Consider the following 6965-nt stretch of genomic DNA (forward strand, 5'->3'; position numbering starts at 1 on the left):
AGCCTTGTTGCCCTTCTTTGGACCTGCTCCAGCACCTTAATATCTTTTCTATACTGAGGTGCCCAAAACTGAACACAGTATTCGAGGTGAGGCCTCACCAGTGCCGAGTACAGGGCAGGATTACTTCCCTAGTCCTGCTCACCACTCCATTCCTGATACAAGCCAGGATGCCACTGGCCTTCTTGGCCACTTGAGCACACTGCTGGCTCGTATTCAAGACTCATAATACTCATATTGAAGAATAGGAGTCCCAAAGAGGTAGCTGAAAGTTTATTCATAGCTGCACTGCCAAGGCCCCATTTTTGCCAAGTTCTTTTTTTTATATGCTTCAGGAAAGAAACTTTAGCATAAAACAGAATTGGGCTGTCTGTAGTAAGCTTATAAGATCTCATTCTTGTAACCCGGGGTCTGATGTTTTTCCACAAAGCCAAGTAAAATGGTTCTGTTTCAAATGGAGTATCACCACCTAATTCAGATGGGGCTTATCTTTAGGACACTAAATGTAAGTGGTGCTTCATTTTTTTTGTGTGTGTTTAGTGCAAATATTTGATGGAATATTTATTTCACTTCAAAGCAAGCCTGCTTTTCTTCCGAACAGCAGTGAATGCAGTTGCATTAGCAATGACCACCAGTCCTTGACAATGACTGAGAAAAATGTGACTGACTTTTGTCTGGTTGGACTCTTGGGCAGTGCTGGTCTCCTTGATGCTGTAGATCCCAAATGGGGGTGCCATGAAGGAGCGCAAGGATTTCCATAATGCTGAATGGCTCCAGGGGTTATGGATGATTGTGTCAGAAGGACTGAATCAGCAATTGCATGTTCTATTATGTAGTCTTCTGTACAGAGGAATATAGAAGAGCCATTCTTACTCCTCAGTCATTTGTTACTTGCATTGGTTTCCTTTGCTGGGAAGGCTCCAGCACTTTGGGCTGTTTGTCAAAGCTGCAAGGAACCTGTAAGTTTGCATGGGTATATTTATTCCTTCAGATTGGTTTTACTATAAGTTTCACTGGTGTTGTATTAAGGTAAATGTGATCCTGAGTATTCACAACGTGTTGGAAGTGTTGGCTTTTTGTATTTATTTTTTATGTTGTAAATCAAATTTTGAACAGGCAGTAAGTTTTCTATTCTCCTTTTTTGTTTACAAAGGTGACCAAAAAGCAATTGTACTCATAGGATACCTTTAGTGCAGGCAGTTACCATACAGTCATTTTAGTGATGCAAAAACTGTGTGATTTTGCATGAACTGCACAGTTTTGAGGTGTATGGCTCAAAATTCATTACCACGTGACCATTCTCCTCCAGAGGAATGTACCTTATATTGTTTTTATGAGGTGTGGTAGTTCCTATGTAATCACCGTGCCTCTCTGGACTTTTTATGGAAACTACCAAGACCAGGATGGAGACCACTCCGTTACCCCAACTGAATAGGACAGTTTCTGTTGAAGTTCAACCACAGGCCAGTGTGAGTCTTTTTATATGCCATAAATGATGCTAAGTGTTCTTGATGGCATTTGTTTAGGATAAAAGGAGATGTAGGAAGACCTAGCTGCAAGAGATTCACATGAAGGCATTTGTTCAAATTCTATTATTTATTCCCCAATTCTATTATTCTCATTGCTGACTGGCATTTAAATCAATTAATTAAAAGAAAAATTGGCTCTAGTATGTAGTCTGTCTCGTGGCATCGTTCACAGTTCAAGATTGTCTTTGCTGAGCTTGGCCAGGTGCCCCAGTTTGGGGTGATTGTGCTTTTACCAGATTGTTTCTCACATGTTGGTGCTCTTGAACAGCTGATGGAATGGGTATTTTGCATTAAAAGAGAAGAAGTGAGATGTTAGGTACTTTCTATTGGTTTTTAATTATGGAATTTTGTTTTCTTCTTCACTGTAAACTAATTACCCCTGCCTCTTCATTCTACAAGTAGAACCACTTTTTTTTTTTTTCCAAAATTCCATAATTCCAACAAGAATTCCTTGTCAATTTAAAGTTCTCTTGTTTTTAAAGATACATTTGGAAAAGACTTAATTGCAATTTATTATCCTGAGAGTGGAATTTTCTCTTCCATAACAGTTTCATAGAATCTTTCTGGAAGGTTTGCTTTGTGTTTGAAGAGACACATGCTCCATGCTGCTTCATTTAGCAAAAGAAGTAGCAAAAGGGAGTGGTTCAGAACTACCTCTGGGGTGGGACTGCTGCAGTCAATGAGCACTGGGTAGCTGTGGCCTCCAGCTTGTCTTAAACATGTTCAACAAACAATAGCAAACGGCCTAGGGATGAATTGCATGTATTTCAATGTAATTAAATTAATCGATTAATCCCTCAAGAAAACTAGGAGAACATGAGCAGAACCAGACTGAGCTGACAGCAGGCAATAAACAGGTCATGTATGAGCATTCTCACCGGGTTTCACTGAGAGTAAGGGGCTCATCAAAGTGCAGCTCCCAGAAATGGTTTAAGCCACGTTGGGATGCGTTTGATATCCCAGTGCCGTCAGAGAAGCGCCTCTGAATGAAAGATGCAGTGCTCGCGCAGGGCCTCTGACATTTTGCACAGATTTCCTACGCACTTTAAAGCTGCACTGCCACTGTGGTTAGCGACTGGTTTTGGCGCAGAGAACACATCACTTGGCAGGGCAAATGCAAAGGGTGTTTCTAGTAACAAGCGTCATCTCGTTACTTCTCTTCTCCCATCTGTCTGCCGTACTCAGAGGTACTCACACAGCCCTGCTCACAGACCTGTGCTGCCCTCTGCTTCTGCATGGCCAAACATAGTCCATAGATGCAGGGCGTGATCGCATCTCTCCATATTTCCCACTTTAATGCTTGTCACTTCAATAATAACCCCACCTTGACTTGGAAAGAAAGAGTAGGACTGAATTTATTCATACTGAAATGATCAAATTCGTGTTGTTGGGTTTTTTTGTGTGTTTGCTTTTGAATAGAACAGCTCCATCCATTTTCATCAGCCAGTCTGCATTTACTTCTGCTCCTTTTCCTTTCTGCCCAGTCCAGCAGTGGTGGCAGCTCACAGCTGAGCACATGAGGATGGCACTGTCAACCCTGCACTGCCTCTACTGTCCTTACAGTACAGATGAGAGTTAAAGCACCCATGCTTTACCTCTACATGTTGTACTGATAGCAAATTATTCTGTGAATGGTGGAAGACTTCCAGAAATGTTTGGCCGTGATGATAAAGAACCATCTTCTCTTTGCTGACAGTCCTCACTCGGTTACACAAAAGCCATTCTTACATTGCAAGATAATTTCTGAAAAACAGCATATTCTTCTTTAAAGTTGCTGACCCATATCTTAGCAGCAAATTTTTAGATTACAAAAAGCATTTCCTGCTTTCTCATCAAACTGCATTTTTACAAACAGGTTTCAAGTCTGCGATATGCTTTGTTTCTTTTCAGCAATCACAAATGCAAAACAAGGCAGCAATAGGCTGCCCCTGCATTCCTGCCTGCTCACTGTGAGAAGGAAAGCAAAGATGGATTTTGCCACAGGAGATTATTCAGAGATGCTGTTGCCCTCCACAATGTAAATTATTTATATTCAGCCCAGAATCATCTGCTGTGCTCCTGTTTTATACAGCTGTAAATTACTTGGATACGGCCCCAGTGGAAAGCCCTTCTTATTTTGTAATGAAGAAAGGAAATCTGCAGTAGAAGAATATAATGAACGAGGAGGAACATCATCTTGCAATTGTAAATAAGATCTTGTTCTGTTTATTTTGACATCTTTTTACAAATGTGTCGTATTTGGGTGTAAATATCTCAATCCACGACCTTGTTCAGAGCTCTGAGATTTCTATTGTTATATGTAATACTTTGTTTAATAGTTGTAATAATTATTTGTATAGATATGAACACAATAGTATTTTATTAAAAAAAGAAAAACGTTCTTCAAAGTCTGTGTTTTGTTGAGTACAGCTTCTTTCCCTGTGTGAAAGGGGCCACCAACTTCTACATTTAATACTAGACCAGGCTGCCCATGCAACCTGGCCTCAAACACCTCTAGGGATGGAACCTCCTGCCACTTTTGACAGGAGAAACTGCAGCTTTTCAGAGGCTGAGAAATGAGACCATTCTGCAGCCTGCACCACTCCTGCAGATCCCAGTTTCAGCACAGCAACACGGTGCTGAGGCCATGGGCTCAGGGCTGCCACGTGGTAACAGCAGGCAGGGGACACGTGAACAATGCAACGTATGTCAGCAGAAACATCAGTATCCATTCCTAACTGAAGTTATATTTGTAATATAAATACAAATGAAGCTGATTCAGGCTGCTTTCCCCCACCATTACGCAAAGTCACCTGACTCAATGACAGCACTGCATGGCTTTTCTCACTCAGGTTGAGGGCAAGGCAGATGCAGCACTAAGGAAGGAGGTAAAAACACCAGTTAGATTAAGCCCAGTGTTAGCACTCCTGCTTATAAAAAATAGCAAGTACATCTCTCATAACCTGGGAAATAACTGCAAGTATTTAGCGACCAATTGCTGAAATCGGTATCTGTGCATGCAGGGTTTCCACACCATACGAAGGGCAGCTCCTACTTCCATTATGCTCCTCAGCCCCCAGCAAGTCATGTAAGCTCACAGAGGGAGAAAATAAATGGGAAAGGATGCAGCAGGAAACTGAACTGTTTGTTCCCCTTCTCAGGAGCAGGTTGTACTGAATGTAGGAGGGATACGCACATGCTGGGGAAGCAGGGACCGTGCCACCAGCCCAGCACAGCCAAGCCAGAGGCACCTCTGCCAGCACACGGCCAGGCTGAGCCCTGCAGTGCCAACAGAAACCAGGCAGGTCAAAGCCAAGAGGAAATCTTCAACACTGCTGCATCAGCAGGAGGCTCAAAAGCAGCAAGATGATGATTTCAGCTCTGCCTCCATCCATCTCTCCTTATGTTTAATTCTCACATGTTCTTCTGCTTGTTCTGTGCCAGTCTCCCACTCCACTAGTGCTGTGCCATGCACACACCGTGTGGTTCTGCTCAGCACAGTGAGCCCATCTGCTGCTGTCCTATGCTGCCCCTGCCTGCTGCTGCTCAACATTACTGCTCCTTCTCACATTCACACACAGAAGATCTCCAGCTTCTCAATTAGAAACAAATACAGGCTTGGAACAAGCTCCAAGAGTACAGCAGACATGGAAAAGGAATATTTTTCATTAAAACACTGGATAGCTGTAACAAATCCAGACAAAGCCTGAGACATTCAGTCAGGCAAAGTAAATGATACTGCTGGTACTTTCTGATGCATCCTTGACTTCTGCACAAAGAGGAGCCGCTGTTCTTTCTCCTCAGCCACACACAGGTTAAGGGCAGCCCTGCAAGGCAAAAGCCCATCTTGCTTTTGCAAGGCAGGATCTGCCAGTTCCTGTAAGTGATTGCACCTAGTAGAAACAGTTCAACGCCCCAGGTGAGGCTCCATCAGAAGCTTTCTCCTCTCCTGCTGCTGCCTCTCCAGTCCTGCCCCCAGAGGACTGTCCCACTTGCTCTCTACCTCACTTCACCACCAAGTGACACAACTGTCACTCTCCCAGCAGATCCACCGCTGCAGCTCCTCATACAGCCCCCAGGTGCCTCCATGCAGCCGTGTCTCAGCCTTGTGCTCCTGCTTTTGGGAAGAGGAACGCAGTCAGAAGGGAGAGAGCAAATGGTGCTGGCAGCAGGACTACCTGAGCATCCCTGCGTGACCTCACAGGCAAGCTCCATGTCTTGAACTCCTGCATGGTACAGACATTACCATGGTGTGTGGTTTCCACTGTTCACATAATTGCAAGTACAGAGCTTGAGCTCCTGCAACAGCCCTCACATTCGCAGGTTGGAGGAGACAGGAGAGCACACGATGCATGTAGTGGAAGACCACATGGGTACTAAAGCCCACAAGGCTCCATCTGCACAGCAAGCTGCCAGGCAAGGCAGAATTCTGCAGCCCCACTGTGAGCTGCGCTGATCAGAGCAGCTCAGCCTCATCGCACTCAGCAGCAAGGAGTGGAGGTTTTGCACCTCAGGCTTTCCCACAGTCTCTTCCTTTGGGAAGAATAAAGAAGCTGCAGGCAAGTCTGTGTCACTGGTATTGGATCCTGTCACTTTAAAGAGACCAAGAACAGATGGCAGGGTTGCAGGGAGAGCAGAATAGAAAATGGGCTCTCCTCAGCCTGATCCTCCTCTCCTGGTTCAGATAAAACCAAGCATCCTCTTCTTCCCTGCAGCCCATGGTGGCACCTCCAAGGAAGACTGGCACATGCTTAGCAACAGGTCTGAGAGACCTGCTCTGCTCCTAGCATACTGACAGCTCACAGCTCTACCTGCACAACAAACCTGCAAGTCAAGCCCAAAGCGCATAACCCAACCCAGCACATCAGGACCACTGCTGCCTTCTGTACACCCTGCCCAAACACAGCCATGTCTCACGTAGTTCTGTGAGGTGGGACAGAAGCCTGGCTAACAGCCTCTCATGCCATTCCCCCTCCAACCCTCTGCCAAACAGGAGCTTCTGTTCTAGCTGGACTGCCCTCGTGGGGCTGACTGGAGCCAACAGAACAAACAGACCACCAGTACCTGCACTCTGGAAACAGTCTGCAAGAGTGATGGGTTGCTCCTAGCAAAACTTAAGGATTGCAGTGACTGGCAAATACCATCATGCAGCCCTTTTCCCAAGAACTCTCCACACTGCTGCTCAGACCCATAGCAGGAAGAATTGAGGTTGACCTGCAGAGCAGGGAACCAGGAACATTCCCTTTTTGACCACCTTGAAAAACTTCATCTTAAAAAAAAAAGTAAAGTAAGAATTAGTTACTGCAAAACCTTCCAGGGAAATGCAGACTTCTCAGAGTAGAAAGTTATCAATGTAGTACTTTGGTAAACACAACTGGAACAGAGCCTCTCTACAACACTGTATACATGCATGTACACTGAGGGGAAAACACTCAGATAATAAAAACAAGGACAAGAGGC

At 44.7% G+C, this 6965-nt stretch overlaps 1 protein-coding gene across 1 annotated transcript in view; it reads left to right on the plus strand.

Annotated features, from left to right (window-relative positions):
• Positions 1-3796, plus strand: part of USF3 (upstream transcription factor family member 3) — a 29548-nt gene extending 25752 nt beyond the window's left edge. Inside the window, exon 7 of the transcript XR_016470907.1 lies at positions 3417-3796. The gene's annotated coding sequence lies outside the window, so the exon portion shown is untranslated. The remainder of the gene's footprint in view (positions 1-3416) is intronic.
• Positions 3797-6965: the final 3169 nt, after the last annotated feature.

Source organism: Phasianus colchicus, chromosome 1, assembly GCF_987193195.1.
Source record: "Phasianus colchicus chromosome 1, bPhaCol1.hap1.1, whole genome shotgun sequence".
Classification (NCBI taxonomy): Eukaryota; Metazoa; Chordata; class Aves; order Galliformes; family Phasianidae; genus Phasianus; species Phasianus colchicus.